This window comes from Phalacrocorax aristotelis, chromosome 15 (assembly GCF_949628215.1).
Source record: "Phalacrocorax aristotelis chromosome 15, bGulAri2.1, whole genome shotgun sequence".
NCBI lineage: Eukaryota > Metazoa > Chordata > Aves > Suliformes > Phalacrocoracidae > Phalacrocorax > Phalacrocorax aristotelis.
The window spans coordinates 7,292,853-7,314,407 of NC_134290.1; positions in this window are offsets into that span (position 1 = coordinate 7,292,853).

A 21,555-nucleotide genomic window follows, 5' to 3' on the forward strand; every position below is an offset into this window, starting at 1 on the left:
CTGGCTGGCACCCAGCACCTTGCTCTGGAAGGACCAAAACTGGAGAGACCTAAAGAGGCTGTAATTTGATATTTCAGAAACTAAAATTTGGTCACTTGGAAATATTGGATTCCTCTGAGATCTGTTTGCAAACACAGCAGGCAGAGCTGGGGAGAGGCTGGTGAAAAGCAAAGGTAAATGTCAGGATTCCCCTTTCTCTCTTTGTCACAGTTTGAAACAAGCACTACAGCTCTCAGTAGCGGAATTGGAAAAAAATTCTGCTGACCTCTTCATGATTTTGCTTTCCAGCTTACTCTGAGTGTGTCTTTTTCCTTTTATTAATCCTATTTTTAAGAATCTAAAAGAATGAAAGTAATTGCTTTACCTATTACTTTATTATTTAAATAAGGTAATTGAAATTTTTTTTATAAAAGTCTTTACTCCCTTCCCTAACTGTCATTGCAAATCACTTTTGCTGATAAATCTGCTCACCAATACTGAAAGTTGGCATGGTGGCACTGTGCCTGGCCATGCCGGCTGGGGGGACTGGCGGGGTCAGAGGGTCCTCACCTTGCGGCCATCCCTGGGGACAGGGACCAGCGCACACGGGGTCCTCTGCTGGACCAGGACATGGGATGAACAGAGCAGCTGCCACTGGAGCAAATACACATTTTGCCACTTCTCCCTGCCCAGCCAGGCACTTTGGGTGTTTTGTTGTGCCCGTGGTGGATTCACCTGGCAGGGAAACCCATGGGCACGTGCCCTTGCTCACCCTGATTCCTGCAGCCCTCCGGGGCCAGTGGCTGCAGCCACCGTTCCCAAGGCTCAAGGCCAGCGGTCACGAGGTGGAAGCGATGAAGTGAGACCCCATCCCCGCGGCACATCCTGCCCTGGCTGCCTGCCCTCTGCCTGCACCGCCTGGGGAAGGCGAGGGACAGGAGTAAGCATTGACCTAAAGGGGAGCTCCAGCCCCATAAACGTGTGCTGCAATAACAACTACGATCCAGAGCTGCCGAGCACCCCGAGCTGAGGGACCCTTGGAAGTCCTGGCCATGTTGACTGGAATTGGGTCTGAAGAGCCGAGGCTGTGCCCAGGTGGGTCAGATCTGGCACCACAGGGCTCGCGGCGGCTCTGGGCACTGCACCATGGTGCACTGCCACAGGGCCCCCTGCTCAGGGCACTGCGGGAGCTTTTGCTGGGAGGAAAACTCTTATTTTGGCTTTGCATATACCAGGAGTACTGCCTTCACTTTCAAGTCATCTTTCCCACCTCTTTTTTCCTCTAGCTTGGGTTGTAAATTTACCGCTATTAATTAATTTATAATTAAGTTCTATACCGCAACCGCTCACTCTAAGAGAGATGATTTCAGATAATCTCAGTTTGTCAAAATATGCCTGTCTCTTTTCAAAGCTGCAAGGAAAACACTGTGCAGCTTCAGATTTTGAGATGTTAAACAGAGAGACAGTACGAAGATTTGCCCTGGAGGAGTCAGCTCAGCAGTACAAGAGACAGAGAAGAAAAACACACCCTGTGATTTTAGGCAATACAGAACGTTTCCCCTTCTGCAGGTGTGGGCTGCTCAGCCCAGGGCGCGGGGCCAGCCCCGGCGGAGGGCTCTCCACAGCCTCTCCTTTCCCAGCCCCTGGCCCAGCGGTTTCCGTGCTTCCCCGTGCAGGCTGGGACAGGCAGTCAGTGGTTTTCCTCCGCAGAGCGAGGGTGATGGCTGCCCACCCCTCTGTGCCCAGGATCCGCAGTCACCTTGCCGTGTGCCTACCTGGGGCTCGACCCCAGGCTACGTCCCAGCGCATAGGGAGACCTCAGCACCATCCTCCTCCTCCTCCTCCCGCTAACTCCTGTGACACTGACAGACGGAGCACAGGGGTTGCCAGGGCCCCCATCACCTGCCGTAGCATGGAGCCTGTAGTGCAGCTGAATTAAATAATAACTAATCCCTGCAGGAAGTGTTGAAAGACATATTTAATATGTACGCAGACCCTAACCTGTTTGCTATCTAATTGGCTGCAAACTAAACAAGCAATAGATATCCAATTATGGGATTATATACCAAGCATCCTATGTCCCGCCGTAGCTCAGAGGCTCAGGGAAGCATTTAACTGCTAATAAACAAGGTGCATGGTTTAATTTGAAAGGTTATTGCAATTTAATATGACTGAATGGCGGTGAGTGTTCAGATGACAAGTTGCAGGAGCCATTACCATACAAAAGCAGCATGCGCTGTTCCCAAAGCATCTGGTCAGTACAAAACCCTTGGGCACATACATGGGACAAAATCAGGGTGGTGTTTGCTTCTTGGTGGTGCTATGGACCAAGATGGGATGTGAAAGGCTCCTGGGGCTCCTGCCACTTCCCTAATCCCAGGCAATGTCACTAGGAGAGACAGAAGCCCCAGGAAACCAGCTGATGAAAACCCTGGACTTAAAAATGGTTGTTTACCTGGCTTCCAAAAGTGGACAGAAAGTGTATGGAGGGAGGAGAAAGTTTGTCCCCCGCCTAGGCTGTGGTCAGCTGCACAAGCACTGGCCCACAGCGAGGGACTGTGGGCAGGGAGACTTGGGCAGGGGGGGTGCGGTGTGCAGCCCCCCCACCAGCCCCATCCCCCCCCAGGAAAGCGGCCTCCTGCAGCAGCCACTGAGCAGGTTTCACTGGCTCTGCCAAAACGGGGGCACAGGACATGTACCCTGCAGGGTTGGAGCAAACTCCACTGCTGAAACACAGGAATAATCGGATTCCTTGGTTTTCTGAGGTCATTTCAAACAAAGTAATTTGTGCATTCAGGTGCTTACTCACACCCGTCATCCTGCAGCACCGGAGAAGTCGTTCCCAGTCCCTGGGAGTTCACTCTCCTCTCGCCAGGTGATGCGTGCGCTGGTGAGAGCACCCATCCAAACCCCATCTGCTATTTCTGTCCTGTTTCCATCCGGTTTGGTGAGCTGAGGCGGTGGATCAGCCGTGAGCCTCGCGATGGGGCGAGTCCCAGGCTTAGGCACAATTAACTCCGATAGTGAAAAATACATTCACTGCCAGCTCCTGAGCATGGAGCCGCGAGCCCTGAGCTGTGGGGAAGGTGTGGCTCTCCAGAACTGAGGTTCAGTTTTTAATTAAATTGTCATGGAGAATGTTGACTTTGTTTTATTTAGAGAAACTCCTAAATGACCCACAAAACTGCAGGTGAGCAGCCCCGAGCAGGTGAAGTGTGTTACTGGCTGGGTCACCGGAACACCTAAGGGAAGGAATAAGCTGAACTGCTTGTGCACCACAGGAGAGCCATAAAGGAGCCATAGGCAGCTGAGAAAAAGCCCTGGGTGTGACTGTGGCAGCTCGTGGAAAACTTCTGCACAATGAGTGGGCGCTGAAGAGGAACCAGCAGGTCAGGGTCTGTGGGGAATGCAGGAGAAAATAGTGCTGGAAATATCCCAATGTCCCAGCACACCAACCCCGTGCTTGGCCTGGCCCGGCACGTGCTGTCCTGATCCTCACAGAGGAAAACAGGCAGAGCAGAACCACGGGCTCAGGGATGGTCAGTGCACAAGGTGCTGGGAAAAACTTCCGCGTAAGGAGCTCCTGCCTGGGCTGACACAGCGCAGAGGAGCGTGCACCACCGCCAAAGAGATAAGGGTGGTTGGATGGGGAACGTCTGCAAAACTTCTGCTGTAAAGCCAAAAATGACATTCTAGAAAAGGTGAGGCCCTGGGAGCAGTAGAAGGGAAAGATTTTTCTTCCTTCCTTCCTTCCCTCTGGCACCGCTGGCCCCTGCACTTGCTGGGTCCAGGGCTCAGCTCCTCACTCATCACTGTCCACGCTGAGCTGGCTTTGCCTTGGTGGTCTGTAACTCCCCGAGCGCCAGTGAAGGGGACGGTGTCCAAAGTGATGCCCCACGTCCAGGCAGGAGCCAGCTCCAGCGTGCACAGGAGTGCAGGGACCCCCCACCCCAACCCCACAATGGAAAAAATCAGAGAGAAGCGAAAATAATGCAAACAATGTCTGCATTGTTTCTTTCTGGGAGTCACAGGAGCTAAGAAAAACAAACAAGTCTAACTAAGTGCTTTGGCAATTATACAGACAAACAAATCACTTTCCCAAATTGCTTCTTTGGGGAATTACGGCTCCTGGAAATGAAACACAAACAGATTATTAAAAAAGAGCTTCCCGTTGGGAGAGAAACAGTATTTACAAGAGAAGATGTGCCTAGCTGGACCTCTAATTGCTGTTCATTATCTTATATTGATTTAATTAGTTGCTGCACTCAGGTCTAAATTGCCTGCTGTCCTCAGCAGGGATTTAGGAGCCGGGGCGCACGCCCTGACCCGCTGGGCAGCGGCAGAGTGGAGGTCCCCTCTGCCACGGTGGGGGCATAGCAGTGGCGGGGGGGTGGTGGAGCGGGGGTCCCCTCTGCCACAGCAGACACGCTGCGGCGGCGGGGCGGCGGCGGAGCAGAGGTCCCCTCTGCCATGGCAGGGGCATGGCGGCGGGGCGGCAGCGGGCAGGGACGGCAGCGCATCCTCGTGGGCTGCTCCTTCTGCAGAATCTGCGGCGGCTGTGAGGCACTAATTAACCGAAGTAATTAGAGAGAGTGTCTTCATAATGCAGAATTAAAGCATCTCTGTGAAAGCACGGTGAGATACATCACTTGGGCTGGCTGCTAGAGTGGGAGGTGACTGGGGAAGCAGGGGCTTGGCGAGAGGCGGTGCGAGGGGCTGCAGGGTCGCAGGCAGTTTTCAGGGAATCGCAGCCCTGGCCTCTGCTCCGGGACATGCTGGGAATGCAGAACCCAGCCCCAGGCTCGCACCCCTGGACCAACGTGCCTCACCCCCGCTGGCTTCCCAAACAAAAACCTGAGGACTATTAACTTCCCTGATTAGTGACCGTTGGGGACCGACTGTTTAGCAGATTTCTGTTTTATAATTGCAGATGATTAATGGGGAAGCAGGCAGTTGTTCTTAGAAACAGCAGTAATTGCTTCTTTAAGGAAATCTTGGCCAGGTGGGACGATGAGACATTACACTCTTGCTGAAACCTGACGGAAACTGATGCTCCTGCTGCAAAATTCATATTCTCTGAATGGATGTGGCAGCAGCAGCTCCAGCATGAATTAGGGGAGTCACAGCACAAGCTCCTTCCCGCCCAGGCTGGAGCTGGAGCCTTGCCAGCCCGCACATGCTGCGGGTCCAGCGCTGGGGCTGCTGGCAGCTGCCGGCGCGGGCAACCAGGGCCACAGGGCAGAGCAAAAGCAGGTCAGGGGCACAGGCGTGGGGGCACGTGCATGTGCACACACAGCCCCGCGCACACGGGTGCCTGCACGCGTCGCAGCCAGAGGTGCCTGCTTCCCCTGTACACTGGAAAATACTTAATGCCACTCCTCCTGCACGCTGCCGCCAGGGCGCAGGCGCACTTTTGCTGTTAGACACATAGGGTTATATTTCCCCCTTGTTTATCAGCTGCGCAGCCCGTTGATCCCATCTTCCCCGAGGCACTGGAAGGATTGTTATACTCAGAAGCTAAGAAATAGTGCAGGGAGCCATGCAAAGGTGAGCCATTTCTGGCTAATTCTCACAGCACGCATGCGCACAGACACACGGACACACAAGCGATACTGCCTTATCCTGGCCATCACTCCTGCTTGTTTTATTCATCCAGCAAGAGACAGGCGCAACAGAAATGTGGGAGTTCAAGCAAAAGACCCAAGGGCAGAGGAGGGAGGATGCCAGCTTGGCAGACCAACGCTTCCCGCTGCACCATGAGCCATTCCCTTGCCTCCGCCGCATCCCCCGCTGCACATGCCACACGGCGGGATCGAAAGGAGAGTTGGATCAGAGGAAACTGGAGGTACAGCCGCTGTTAAAAATGATCCTTTGTGCGTCAAATCAGTATTCCACAGGCTGCTCGAGATTCAATACATCAAAGGTTGAAGGATCATACAACCCTATTAGCTACAAACTTTAATTTCCCTTCGGGGCTGGTGTGTTACAATGCAACTACAGCAGCAATTACAACTTTTCCTTCACTGACAACTTGTTTAGATCAATAATGTCCTCAGCATCTTGAATCAAGATGGGCTTCATGAGCCGAACAAGCAAAACAGCCAGACCCCATGATTCCCCTTTGGGGAGCCTGCCACAAAGGCCAGGTCCCCCTCCTGCCTGTTCCGCCTGCGCAGGCAGGCTGGTTTCTCATGCCATGGTAGATGCAGTCACCCACAGGATTTTGCAAAGTTTGATCATCTCCCCCTCATCCTAACGGAGCTGAGGCTCCCCCAGCTCTCTGGTTTCTCTCCATGACGCTCCATCCCTCGCCGGTGCTGAGACCTTCCCGCTATCCCTCGGGAGCTGGGGACGGCGACCAGGGCTCCGCACTGCATCCTGGGGACCTGGGGACCGTGTCTCTCCTCGCCGCTGCCGCCGCCGCCGCTACGGGCAGTGCAGCAGACCCCGCCGGGCGCGGGGCTCAGTTCCGGGCTGTCACAGCCCCTGGCGCGGGAGCTGCCTCTCCTCAGCCACGGCACAGCTCTGGGCTGAGTTTCAGTTTCACCTCTCACACACACAGAATACTGCCACGTCATCCTCGGAGGAGAAATTTGGAAGGAGGGAATTTGAAGCCCTTCTTCCTGTATTTTGACAGAGCTGTGACACCCCTCTGAGAGTCTCACGAGGGCAGGGAGCAGAGATTTGGTTCTGATCAACATTTGTAAAACCAAGCCTCCCCTGTGCAGCGTCATGGAGCATCGCTGGCTGCCGGCAGCGTCCGCTCCATCGCTGGGGTGCTGATCCCCTTCCCACGCACTGCGGCTCATTGGGGACCACAACGGTGAGCTTGGACGCATGACACCGATCGCTGCCAGCGCAGGACCACATTTCCTTGTGCTTAGAATATTGTCTGAGCTGCTATTTTCCTTGCCGTGGCATGGAGCCAGGGAGCACGGAGGAGTAATAATAAATCTACCCACTGAACTAGAGCTGACTTGGGAATTGAAAAGGAGAAAAATCCAACAGGAGTGAGTGTGGTCTCCATCCCCGAGACAGATGGCCTGGTGGAGTCATAAAAAAACGCCGTACAGAACTTGTGGGCGGAACGGGACGCAGTAATTACGGTCCTTCAATGAGTAAGAGCAGAGCGGCTTCCAGCTATCACCTGCTAATCCCTAAGAAGGTTGGACACCTGCCTCTGACTGGGCGAGGATGGTGATTTAAGGCAGGCGCTTAGGATTTTTTAATGCAGCAGATGGACTGGACCTATTGGAAATGCCTGAGGTTTTTGCTGGCACGCTTCTGAGGGCCCATGTGCCAGCAAGGGCGAGGAGGGGTGAGGATGGCTCCAGGCACTGGAAGCTCCAGGTGTGAGCTGAAAAATGGCAGGCTTGCACATAAAGTTTATAAAACAGCAGAGAGTGAAACATTTTGCGGAACATTAGAGGCCAGTGAGATGGCCTTGAAAGAATGAGTGTGTGATGTATTGACTCCGAGTCCATTGCCTTGGTACAGGCTATTCCTTCCAGCAGATGTGCTCGAATGAAGGTTAGGAAAACCTCATCAAAACACAGTCAGAAGTTAAAAATCTCCTGTGCAAACACGTTGCAGACCTCTCTTTATGAAAGCCAACAGCCTTGTTTGGGAAGAAACAGAATGTAATCTAAAAAAAGTTAGCCGAGCTGTAAGTCTCAGGCCCATAGGTTTGCAGAGGAGCACAGACAGATATGCATGCACACACATACATGCACACGTATGGACAAGCGTAATTGTGCTGGTTTTGGCTGGGGTAGAGTTAATTTTCTTCATAGTAGCTAGTATGGGGCTGCGTTTTGGATTTGTGCTGGAAAGTGTTGATAATACAGGGATATTTTAGTTCCTGCTGAGCAGGGCTTGCACAGCATCAAAGCCTTTGCTGCCTCTCACCCCACCCCACCAGTGACAGGCTGGGGGGGCACAAGGGGTTGGGAGGGGACACAGCTGGGACAGCTGACCCCAACTGACCCCAGGGATGTCCCACACCATACGACGTCAAGCTGAGTACATAGACTTGGGGGAAGAAGAAGGAAGGGCAGGACAACTGGTGTTTGTCTTCCCAAGTAATCCTTACGCATGATGGAGCCCTGCTTTCCTGGAGATGGCTGAGCACCTGCCTGCCCGTGGGGAGTGGTGAATGAGTTCCTTGTTTTGCTTTGCTTGTCTACACAGCTTTTGCTTTACCTATTCAACTGTCTTTATCTCAACACATCAGTTTCCTCACTTTTACTCTTTCGATCCTCTACCCCATCCCGGTGGAGGCTTGAGCGAGCGGCTGCGTGGTACTTAGCTGCCAGCTGGGGTTAAACCATGACAGTGGTTTATATAAATAATAAAATGAGTTACACAGCTAGATTTTTCACAGGAGAATTGATGCCTGCAGGTTTGGAGAATAACTAACTCTTATCAAATTTAATATTTTTGCCTAAAGTGGGGCAGATGAAAGGCTGCAGAGAGAGGCTTTTTAAGGGCAGCAGCCAGTCACCTGCAAGTTGCACAAACAGTGTCCCAGGTTATGAACTCCTCGAAGGCAACATCAGGCAGAGGCTCACACTGGGCTTTCAGAGGCTTCTCGTACCCCAGGTTAGAGCCTGACTACATAGGGGAGAGATGCAGCACTACTGAAAGTGGAGATCTGAGAAGCAGAGACATTAAGTGACTTGACCAAGGTCACAGGGAGACTCTGAGCCCATCCGGGAGAAAGGAGGCTTCCCACGACCGCACATGGCTGCCTCAAGCACAAAACCAGCAGCCCTCACCCCTCCTGCCACCACTGCACTGGCTGCTGCTCCGGCGCCGAGGCTGCCAGAGCTGCGACTGCCGTGTGCCAGACACCGGCTTCATGACAGGTCCACCCCAGGCAAGCATCAGCCCTGTGGTGTGAGTGTTGATGCTTGCTGACGGAAATTGCCACTGCAAAGGTCAGCTTCGCCACCAGAAAGTGTTTGCTGTTCAATAACAAGCTGGACTTGATGCAGGCGTGTTCAGCGAAACATTGTGCACAATGTGCCAGAACTTTCCTCGAGTTACAGTGTGGTGATCACACTCTAACTTGCTCATGTTTAACACATATTTCAGCTGGGCCTGAAACTGTTACTTTCAAAATCAGTGTCGCTGTACAAGGAACAGACTCCAACCCTGCAAGGCTGGGGCACACACTGTACGGGCACCGTGAGCATGCTGATTATCTTGCTGCTCAGCTCAAGCACGGTTTGCTTCATCAGATAGCAGAAAAACTAACAGAAACTAAATTGAATAGCAATCTCACAGCTACTGAGAACAAAACTTAGGGCATCCCCCCCGGGCTGCAAGGGACACTGCCGTGAGTGCTGGCGCAGAGCTCCCACACCAGTCCTGCCTTCACCATCACTGGGGGAAGAGTCATCATACGAGTGAGGTGTCGGGGTAAGACCCCGGGGACCAGGGCTTTTGTTTCCAGCTCCTGAATCCAAGTATTGCTTGTGTGTCTGGTTCTGCTTCAGTGGAGTGCGGAGCTGCTTTGCGATAATACTGTTGGAAAATCATTTCTAGGGCTCTTATTCAGTGAGGTACTTAAGCACATGATTAATTTGGTAGTCAATAGGAGTTCTCACAGGTTGAAACTTAGGGGATACGCAAGACCTTGCAGAATCAAAGCTGTAGTAATGATTTACTAACAATTCTTTTTGGCCTTGTTGATGTGGGATCTAAAAGACTGGATGTGTTTTTCATAAAACTGGAGTTTAAAAGGTTCTTTTTATCGACTTGCTCGTTTCTGGCAAAGTTCTTGCTTGCAATTATATTCCCTGAGGGTTTTCTTTGTAAGCAATGGCTGCATGAGGCACAAGGCTGAAAGGAGTATGGTGCTGGAAGCGCTGAGTGTCTGCTAGCAAATTTCAGACAATTGTAGCTTCTCAAGTGATGGTCCCTTCTCTCAAAGTGTCAGGAATGCTTTGCTGGATGTAAAGTGTTTGTCAGAGAATGTCTGGTGCTTTCCTAGCTAGAGGAATTGTTTGCCAGCAGATTCAGAAATGGAGATGGAGAAGCCAAGTAAGCGTCGGCGTGTAACCTGTGGGGAATTTGAACTTTTCCAGTGTGGACTTTAAGCCTCAGAGCTGCTATGAATCACGCTGGTGGCTGCCGGGTAGAGGAACACGCTGAGGTTTTGGTATGGAACACCCAGTCAAAGCCAGAGTTATTCCTTGCTTTGGAAATGTACTTTCGATGGGACAAACACCACTCTGATATATAGCGCAGGATCTGGCAAGGGTGGTGTGAGGTTCCCTCGAGTCACAGTGGCAAAGGAAGACAAATGTGTGTTGCTTAAAGCCTTACAGAGAAAGCACCATTGAGCACCTGGACCTTGGCCAGGTATCTGCTTGCGATGGAAGTCCAAGGCTGGCGTCCAGCATCTTTTATGTTTCCAGACGGCTTGGCACATGCTTGCAGGGCCATTGCCTGGACACCGAGAAAGCTCATCAGCCTGACCTGTCAAGACTGTGCTTGGGCTGAAAAATGCACTCATCTCTGCACTCCAGTGCGTTGATAATATTGACCTGTTACATGCTGATCCAATTACAGTTCCTACATAAGCATGGCTTGCATGCATCATACCACTCGTCCTTTTTATCGCATCCCCCTGCTTGATTGCAAGGCAGTGATGTGCGTGATTTGCAGAGGCTGAGCTTTGAGAACCTGAGGAGAATTCACTTTGGTTGTGTGTCGCATCTGGAGAGGTGAGGACCTTTGCAGTCAACATTCACACCATCATCTCGAGGTGTACGGGGGACGCGCAGCCACTGAGCAGATGCCTGCCACCAGCAGTGAAATGCTGAAGTTATCAACTTTGTAAAAGTTAAAGAAATAAAGTTTTACTACAGAGAATGACTCAGTTTTATAACGTCTATAAAAGCCTGTTAGGTGTTTGTGAGTGGTCTGCTAATCCTGCCTCCGCCTGGACCTGTAAATCCAATAAAAGGCTGTTGCTTCCAACTGGGTCACTGTGGCTTAATTACTAAAGTCCTCAGGTGCCAGTTCTCATGAATAAACAATTGTTTTGTGGATAAAACAAATCAACATATTAAACACCCTTTATAGCTTAAAAAGTTCCAACTGTTATGCAAATAGACCTGTTAAATGAAGAATATTCCTAGGTAAAATAATTATGCAGAACAGTTTCCCCTCTGCATAAGGTGCCAAAAATTATCTCAGTGATGCCAATTATCTGCTTGTTAGCACTGACATTATCATAGTCATTACACAGAACTGGTGCAGTTTATGTAAGATCTACACTGTGTTCTATTGTCATTTTTTTCTCTATTTACAACTCTGTATAATAAATGTCATTTTTCAAATGTTAAGGTATTTGGTATTTAATCTGTCATTAAGGCTCTGAATATGTCTAGCCCCTAATAGGAAGACTGGTTTTAACACCCTGCGGTACTACAAAAAAAAAAAAAGGAAAAAAAAGAGAGGAAAAAAATCTAATCACCTTAGGTGGGGAAGATGTGAGCAGCAAAACAGTTTAGCTGCTGTAATGACAGGAAAAGAGGGAGGGTTTCGCCGCTGGGTCTGTCTTTGCTGGGGTCAGGACAGCGACAGCGCTCGAGGTCTCCACCGCTGATGTTGGGGGGGTGGTGGGGGATGCTCGGGCAGCCCTGGCCCGTTGTGCCCCTCCGGCGGCTTTCCCAGCTTGTGCCTCTGGGGCAGCCCCTGCCCCCGCTGCCCCTAATGCTCCTGCTCTCGCCTGCCCTTGAGAGTCCTCTGAAGTCATGATCGCTGTGAATGGAGGAAAGCGGAAATCTTGGGCCCTCCAGAGCTAACTGTGATGACCAGAGCTACGCCTGCACCGGCCGGCCCTGGGGGGAGCAGGCTGATCGGGGCTTATTCAGACGCTTCAGGGCAGGGCAGGGCGGGAGGAAGGCAGCAGCCCTGGACCAGCAGCTCCCATGGCATCACTCCAGCATTGCTGGGACCGTCTCCCTCCCGTGCGCCCGACCCAGGGAGCCCCCGCGGTGGTTTGCTGGTTGGGTTCGTGGTTAGAACACACTGACAAAGCAAATAATGGCGTGATGAATTCGGCTCTTGGTGTGGCCATCTGGAAGCTTCCAAGTATATTTATGTATGCCCTTATGTACAGAAGAAATGCCTCCAATAACAAAGTTATTAATCTTGAATAACTCTCTTTGGGCCACTCTCCGTTATAATTTTCTTGTCAGGATCTTTCTTACTCATAGTTCCTCCCTGAGCTGACAGCTGTCTTTGTTTAATCTCTCTATAATTATTGGAGTGCCACACTTAGAAAGCTTTGAAATGGCATCTTGTACAGTATGGTATGTGCTTTATTCTAGGATGCTCCTGAACGGAACCGCGCTTGGAATGAGGTGAGGGGACCCTGCAGGTCCCTCCCATGGGAGGCAGAGAGCCCGGGGCAAGCCCTGGCACCCACCGCTGCAGTAAGGTGTGGAGCAGAGGAGGAGTCCTTTTCAAAACGTTCAACAAATTATTTGAGAGTTTCCTGAATTGTTCACTCAAGACTTGCTCGTCACTCACTGACATAAGAGGGAAAGCTGATTGTTTTCCCTTGAAAACAACCCAGCAGCCGCTCTTTGATTTTTGCAGATTTTTAAATGACAAAACTGAAGACAGGTTAAATTATCTTAAATGTAACAGTCACATTATTTATGTTAATTGTCACTCTTCACGTTGAAAACAATACCAGCCTGGCAGAGAGAATGCTGAGTCTGTATCCCAAACCAAGCTGCTGTGGTCCAGTTCCACCCCGGACCCACCCTGGGTAGAGGCGGGGGGCAGGAAAGGGGACACCTTTCTGTTATGACTTGCAGCAGGAGGGTCCTGCCAGGCTGGGGTCCAGCCCCGGCCCACAGAGCACAGAGCTGGGAAATGCTGCTACGTGTGCCACTGAGGTGTGTTCCTGAGTTTTACAGAGAAATAAATTAGCCCGTCTACTTGATTCTGTAAGGGCTTTTGAAACGTGCTAAAAACTGTCTCTTAATTATTCTGGAATTACTGATAACTGCCTCTGCAACAGGTTATGAACCATCCTCTAATTATGTGTTATAGCCACAGTATTTCTATGAATCATTAATTAATTATCCTCGGCTATCCAGCATGAAAATTTGATGTCTAGAGAAAACAAATGGAAAAGGAGAAACTGAACACGTTCATAAACAGGCAAGAGAAAAAGAGTCCAAACAGTCAAAGAACAGGCAGGAAGGTGGAGGGCTGGGAGGGAGAGGAGGCTGAGGGGAGGAAGGCAGCAGAGCAGCCAGGAAGGGCAGGGGGGAGAGGAGAGATGCCTGGAAAACACAAAGAAAAGAGAGGGATGCCCAGGAAACGTGGTGCTGAGTAGAGTGGATGAAGCACACCCTTTGCCGGGAACGCGGGGGCTGGCGTGCCTGAGGGTGCCCAGCGGCAGAGCCGCACCAGAGCTGGCCGTGCCACGGCCGCTAGTGCAAGAGCAGGCACCCCGCAGCAGGATTGTTAACCCTGAAGCAATTAAAATACCTGTTATTAAAAAAAAAAAGAAGAAGTAATTACACTCTAATTACTTTGACACAAGACATTAAGCAGATTGTTATCAAAGTGAGATAAACAGTAACTTCAAAGCAATGTTGCTCTGGAAAGATATTTACATGCAAGCAGAAAATGGAGTCCTGTCTGGAGGGGCTTCATAATTCGCTCCTGTTTTGCTCCCAGCTGCATGTGGCAGAGCTGGGACGGTCGCAGCACGACCACCCATGGGAATCAGCTTCTGCAGCAAAACCTGCTGGTCCCCAGGTGCTGTGCAGCCAGTGCCGGCTTTTCACTGGCTTGCTGCTGTCCCCTCGGGCCTGTGCCCCGCTGTCTGTCCCCAGGCAGCTTGATCTGATTTCCCTCGGGATGGGCAGGGTCCTGTGGGCCTCCGCCCTCGTCTGGGTGCTGAGTGTGAAACGGCTAGACCAGGCGCTGGGCTTGCACCGGCGCCTGCGGCACCCCCGGGTCCCCGCATCGCCATGGCAATGGTGCTCTCATCCATCGCCCTCCAGCACCCACTTTCCAGGTCCGAATCCCCTCACTGCCCATCGCCTCCCTACTTGCTGCAGGAGAGCGCACCCCGCGGCAGGGAGCACCCCTCACTCTCACAGGGGACGTTGTGACAAACAGGAATGGGGAAATCAAGAAGAAATGGAAAAAAAGGGAAGATAGCTGTCGTGACTGGGAGTGTGTACTCACAGACTATTCTGTCAAGGGAAAACATAAGTAAAAGTAAAGGCAATGAGGGCGCTTGGGCGTCACTGAGGTGAGAGGCTGCAGGGAATAATGGACAGAACAAAAATGTTTGGGTCTGGAGACATGAGAAGGTCCACTGGCCCACGCAGGGCATCGCTCGCGGATCCCTGGTGAGATCCACCTATGGACAGAAACCTCCAGAAGGCCAAAGAAATAAAGGTTGCCAGGAAAGACAGAGTCACCAGAGGACAGGCTGGAGAGCAAATGGCACTTCTGACCGCAAGGGCAGGCAGGACCATTGTCCCACCGAACAGCAACTGCTGACTCTTAGGTCTGGTTTGGGTTCTGGTTTTAGCAATGAAGGTATTCTAGAAAATGAGCTGGTCCTCGTGCAGGCAGGGCTGGGAGGGGCTGCGGGCAGGCGGTGGGGCTGGCTGCTTCCCGGCAGGGCTGGGCGCTGCCGGCACTGCAACACACTGCAGGAGCTGCACCGGAGAGCATCACCAGCAGGGAGTAATAGTAGGGGTGATACTGCTCAGCTAGCGGGTAACGAGCGAGCTACGCAGAATAATGGTGAAAAACATGATACAGTCAACTGCAGGCTGGTGAGCCTGGCCTCAAATACGAGCCCCTCTGTCAGACAGCAGCCGTGACCGTCCCTGCCCTCGCTGGGCACAGGCAGCTCGTGGCAAGGGGATGTCTGGGTTCAGATAGACACAGCAGGGCAGGGATAAATGGATAAAATAGCTAAGTCAAAATAAATCCCCCATAATCTGCCACTCACAGATGCTACAGAATGACTGGGGGATCCCCTCCAGTCCCCGCCTGGAAGTGGCCTGTGCAGCTGTCGGGAATGGCACGGCGCCCACGCTGCACCCGCAGACACGCCGCCCCGCAAGCGGGGGCGAGCTCCCCTGGCCTCCCCCTTCACTCGAAAAGGCTGGCAGAGCGCAGCTTATTCCTGAAATTTCAATGATTGCAGGTATTTACTGATTAAAACAGTAGAGAGAAGGAATCACGGCAGTCATACAGCCCCGCATCTTTCCCAAGGTAGGGGGAAAGGCTGAGTGGAAGCCCCATGCAAGGGAACCCATCCCAGGGCAGGAGGGAGATGCCGGCACTCCTGGCCCAGAGGCAGTGGCCTCCCAGGGAGCCCCAGCTGGCATTTGGAGGCATCTTTGCCCTGACACCACACAAAATGTATTTGTACCACGTCAGGCTGGGACAGGACCTGGGCAAGGGCTTTGCCTCAGGGACTCGCTGGAGAATCATCTGGTTTCACTCTCCAGACAGTTTGGTACGTCATGATGGATCTTGCCTTGAAGTGATGCACTCGTTCTTCCACCTTGCGAACATGACGCACGTGATGATGATGGCCCGGTGTTCATCTCCCCAGCTGTCAAACGGAGGAGGGATGACAGTGGCTTACCTCCCCACCGGCACTGCGAGGCTCCAGGAAGCCAGCAGCCCGCTCCTGGGAGAGGGGATCGGTGCTGAGTCCCAGCCCCCAGCAGCCCGTCAGCCTGCATCCCCTGGAGTCTTCACAAGGCTCTTGTTTTCATTACCTTTTCTTTGGTCTTTGAGGAAGGAATAACATGCACCTTCACAAGTGTCCCCTTATAAAGTAGGGAATGCTCAGAAATATAAAAACCTATGAAGTCTAAAAGCCTTGAGATTATTCTGCCATTAAAGCTTTGCTACAAAGAAAAGTCTGATGGAAATGTCAAAATATTTGATATTTTACAGCAAAAAGAAAACAGCTCTACTAATGGAAACTCCGCTTCCTTGTGCCTCGGCGCCACTTGTTTGATCATTGAAGGGCAAGAAAATAAATGTTTCCTTGTAGCTGTGGATTTCAAATTCCAGTGTAAAATCCAAGCAAATATACCCTGACCCGGAGAGCAGGACAGTGGAGGCAGGGGAGTTTAACCCCGTGTTGGCTGTGCCGAGGGAGCCAGGACCGTGGTCCCAATGCTCCTCACATTGTGTGTGTCACAGCATCGCAGCCGGAGGTGGGTGGGCACCTCACTGCCACTGGATGGTGGCCCTGGGCAGTGGCGGTGGCCTCAGCAGTGCCAGGGTGAACAATTTAACATACTGAACACAGCCATCAAAGGGCACCGCTAAAGCAAACAGCGCTGGAGCAGAGCGGGCTGTGGTCGCGAGCGGCGTGGTCCATCAGACAAACGGACGGGCAGGCTGGATGACCGGCTGGTGGAGCACAGCCCCTCACCTCCTCCTGCCCGGAGGAGGAGCTGAGTGGGCAGTACGGCCCTGGTGGGAGCTTGCCTGCCTTTTTATGAAACAGTATTTTATTAAACAAACAAACTGGAGCAATTCCAACAGATTTACGAACACTTCCTCTCCTCTCACTCCTTCGACCCGTTGCAGATTTATGGTTCTGCATTAACCTCATGAGCACTCATAAAGTTTACTAAGATAATGTTGGCAGGAGGGAGAAGGGATTTTTATGGGTAAGTAATAATTACAAAATGCAGAAGTACTCAGGGAATCTGTTTATTAGTTGTGAGTGCTTGGTCAACAGTTACACCATATGCCTCATCCCTGCTTTATGGAACACTTGCCTACACGCCTCCTTCCCAGGTCAATTATTCTCCCTTGTTTTCCCTTTTTTCTTTCCCTCTAAAAAAGGTCTGTGCCTGTTCCGGCAGAATAAAGAGTTAGCAGTGCACCATGCCCACCTCTGCATGATGCTGCGCAGGGCACTGGGAGGGAAGGCGCAGGTGGGGAGAGGTCTGGGTGCTCTCCCCATGGCATGGGTGGGGGGCTTGACTGCACAGCTGCCGGGGATGCTTCTGGCTGCTGGGCCCTGTGAGCGGTGCAGACGCTGCCTCTGCAGAGCGGAGCTGGCTGTGCCTGATGCCAGTGCCCTGCCAAAACTGTGGCTGGTGCTGCAGCAGCAACCCAAGCAGTGGTGGGGATGGTGCAGCTCTAGCTGGGTGCCCTGGTCCTACAGGTGGGCAGCACTTGGCAAACATGGGCAGCAGCACCAGAGGGTGCTGCCAGTGCATCTCCTCCAGCCCGCGGCATCCCAGGCATGTCACAGGGTAGGGGGTCCCAGGGAGCCCCCTCTCCCCTTGCACTGGCCGGGTGGGCTCCATGCAGGAAGGGAGATCTCAGCCACGTGAGAGCCACATTTGCAATGAATGGTTGTCAATTAGGTGACAGGACTTTTAAGGCCCCCCTCCCCGAGTAGAGCAGGTCACTGGCACATCCCAAATCCCCCTCCACTGTGACTTCCTATGATTTGAAACTCAAACAAGGCAGCATGAATAATGTAATGTGCTCCTTCTTCTCTTCTTGCCTTCAAATCCTCAGAGGATGAGTGAAGCTTCTTGTCTGCCTCATTAGTGGCTGTTCAGCCATTTGATTTCTGTAACAATAAGCGTGCTCACCAGAATTTTCATACCTATTTGCATCATGAAGTCAACACTGAATTTTTTGAATTCACATAAAAATTTAATGGCGTAATCTGCATACGCCTATATTGCAGTGCCAGCTCCTCTCCCCACTCCTCCCTACAACAGGATAAGGACCAGGAGAGTGCTGCTACACCAAGTATGGCCATCAAAGGGCCCATCAATAAGCGACGAGGGCTTGGGGCTGCCGTGCAAGATGCAGGGTCCTTCAGGGAGCAGGGCTGGAGCCAGCACAAGGGCAGTGGGTCCCATGGGGATGGGACTGGGCACAGTGGGATGGGGATGCAGCACACCATTGATCAGAGAAACAGGAGTTTTCATCCACGCAGGCCATGGGGTTATGGTGTATTTGGCTGCTGGAGCGCAGGCTGAATCCCACACTAGCATCCCAGGTGTGTTCAGCCTTGCTGTGCTTTCCCTTTTGGAGAGCACACCCCTTGCCCTGCATTTCAGCTTCTGCCCATGTAAGGGGCTGGATGTCCCCCTCTGCAAAAAGAAAATAATAGGTATTTAAGTTTGTAATGTATTTGCAGTGACCGCCAAGGCTGGATCTGCCGCCCCTCTGCTGCAGGCACCCCGGAGCGCTGGCTTGTGCCCTGGCTGCTGCGGTGCCTTCGCACGCACCCTCCTCCGTGGCATGGGGATGCTGCCTGCCTGCATCACGCCTTCCATAGGTGCCCTCAGTACAAAGTTTGAGAGGTGGCTCCTGTTTCTCCTTTGCAACCTCACCCCTGCCTGTCTGTAAGCTGCCTCTAGCTGGGCACCGGTCCCAACGCCAGGCACCAGCCCCACCCTGCTGCTCTTACAGGTGCCGCTGGGCAGCACCGAAACACCCAACAAACACCTCATTCAGGGCTGAATTCAGAAGTCCTGGTTCCAGTGAGCTTTATCACCTGTGCTGGGCTGAACATGGTCCGCACAGAAAATAATTCCTGCCATTAACGGACAATAAGGTAAGAACTGAATGGGAAGCCCTAAATCAGGGCAGAATTTATTTAATACTGGACAAATAATGACAAATACTGTAAAGAAAAAAGGAAGGACAATAAAGCTTCTAGCAATGACTCATAACAAGATTTTGCCAGAATAAAATCTTTTATCTATCAGAAATATATTGTAAAAAAAATCAAAATCATACTGGCATGCAATATTATACTTTAAAACTCAGCAGAAGTGTGCAGTTTCAGCCCAGGAACGTTGAAACACTTTGCACAGATCACAGTGAATCATTCCCACAGGTAAAGTCACAACACTACAACATGCGTACAATAGTGTAAAAGATAAATGATAACACTGATATAATGCAATACAATGTTTTGGTAAATACAGTGGTTTTGCATGAATCACTTTCAAGTTTTCCTACATAAAATGTCACGTTGCTGCAAAATATTCCAGTTGCAATAAAGCTGCATCTCCCCATGCCGTCTCCCAGGCAGGTCCCCCCAGCACCGGTGCCTGGTCGATGGGGCCTGAGTCGGCCCTGCACCCTTCCTGGTGTACTCAGTGGGGTTCAGCACCCACCTGCACCCACAAGCCATGTGGGTACGACGTATCTGGTGCATTCGGCCCTGCTTTTCCAGGGTTGCTCAGAAAATTTAGATAGAATTAATTTAATGTGTAAATTTACAGTGGATTAACTAAACCTCATTAAACGCCCTCCTGCAGTGAAAGTTTTATTTAGAATTAAAGTGCTCATAAGTTGAACTGCACCTAATTACAGGATTTCAATTCTGAATGCACATCCACAAATGAGTTTAATGCAAGCTAACTAATCCACTTCCCGTTTGCACTGTTATTTAATTCGGATTGTTGTTCTGAGCATCCACATCTTGGCAAAACCTAGGAGCTCAGCTTTGCAGGTTAAGGCAGTGTTATCAAATAGACTTTAATTTATACATCCACCTCATGAAACACGTCGGACAAGGCACAAATCACTATTCTCAAGAATACAAATCGCTTTCAGGCCAAATGTCTGCCTTTTTTGGCGCTGTCCTCGATGGGAAGGGACGTTCCTGCGGCAGTTGCTGCTCGGCGCGGCTGCCTGCGTGCGCGCGGCTGCAGCGTGATTTGCCTAAAACAATCTCGGTGGCTTTCGAGAGCGTCCCGGGCTCATCGTGCCAGGTGTAGAACAGAGATCATCCCTGCCTGATGTCACAGCTAAAGGATTATCTGTGGGTGATGGATGACGAGAGACTGATAACAAACCTGCAATTCAATCAGTGCCTTCTGATCGTATCGCAGATGGAGAGGCAGAGACAGCGCAGCTTGAGAGATGGTCAGAACAATGCACTGGTGCAGCTTTCGCAATCACTCGTCTTTGTCTTCTTATCTGTTTTTATTTTATTTTATTTTATTTTATTTTATTTTACTTTATTTTATTTTACTTTATTTTATTTTATTTTATTTTTCTCTATTTAACAGATTACTAAATTGGCCACAGGTTCCATTTCTGTTATTTACAATTTGCTGTGAAAGATGAAGAAGGAGCTTTTTAATGAAACAAACGGGGACGCCTCTCTCCGCTCTCTCTGGTTGGCCTTTCCAGCGGATGATCAGTGAGCTGAGATCTCTCGCCACATCTAGTTTTGATCCTTACGTGCAATGGAGTCATTCCCTGCTGCCTGCAGGCACCGACCGCTCTGTGCCGCTGCCGGTACCTGCCCGCGCGCCTGGCGCCCTGCGAGGGCTGCGAGCTGCGTGCCCTGCTCCGTGCCAGGGAACGGCGTCATTCCCACGCGGCAAGAGCACAGCAGAAAATCACATGTTCAATTATTTCTAGGGCAGCTCCTTAACCCTGAGCCCGACATCCACGTCTGCTCCAGGGTAAATCCGCCCAGCTCCGCTGCTTTCCAGGGGAGCGGTGCCGCTCTGCCATCTCAGCTCTCACCCGGTTCGTCCCAGCACCTGTGCTACGATTTAGGCTTGTACAGGTAGACTGGAACCAGCGTTAGGACAGGCACCTGTTCTGCTGCCTCTACCAAAAACAAGGTGGCTAAAGATGGGGTGGGCTCCATCACTTGTGGTCCAGCTTAACACAGACAGACACGCAGCGGAGCTTTTGGAAAGCGTTTTGTGGAGTCATTCGCAGAATTATCATTGCAAACAGAGATTTTCACTTGAGGCAAAATCACTCATTAATACTTACAAAAAATCAAAAAAGCTACCTGTGTGTGATTAATTGAGAACACCTTGTACCAGCCCAGCAGACTGAAAGATGTTCACAGATAATGCTCAGAAAAACCTTGTGTTTCAAAATAGTCTGTAGGCTCAACAGCTTCATGGGCTGAGACGAGAGTTGTAAAAAGGAGCAGAGCCAGGAACAGCCACTGCTGGGAGGAGGCAAGGACCCAGAGAGCGCTCAGCAACACTCCAATTCCCGCTCAGGATCGTGCCCATGGGGACACAGGCTCTGTCTGTTTGCAGAGGGCAGGAAGGTGCCAGCGGATGCCAGGTGCCACGTAGCAAAGCCCCTCCTAGCAAAGCCCCACATAGCAAAGCCCCTCATAGCAAAGCCCCTCCTAGCAAAGCCCCACATAGCAAAGCCCCTCATAGCAAAGCCCCTCGTAGCAAAGCCCCTCGTAGCAAAGTCCCACATAGCAAAGCCCCACGTAGCAAAGCCCCTCGTAGCAAAGCCCCACGTAGCAAAGCCCCATGTGGCAAAGCCCCTCGTAGCAAAGCCCCTCGTAGCAAAGCCCCTCATAGCAAAGCCCCACATAGCAAAGCCCCTCATAGCAAAGCCCCTCGTAGCAAAGCCCCACATAGCAAAGCCCCTCGTAGCAAAGCCCCTCGTAGCAAAGCCCCACATAGCAAAGCCCCTCGTAGCAAAGCCCCTCATAGCAAAGCCCCTCGTAGCAAAGCCCCTCATAGCAAAGCCCCACATAGCAAAGCCCCTCGTAGCAAAGCCCCT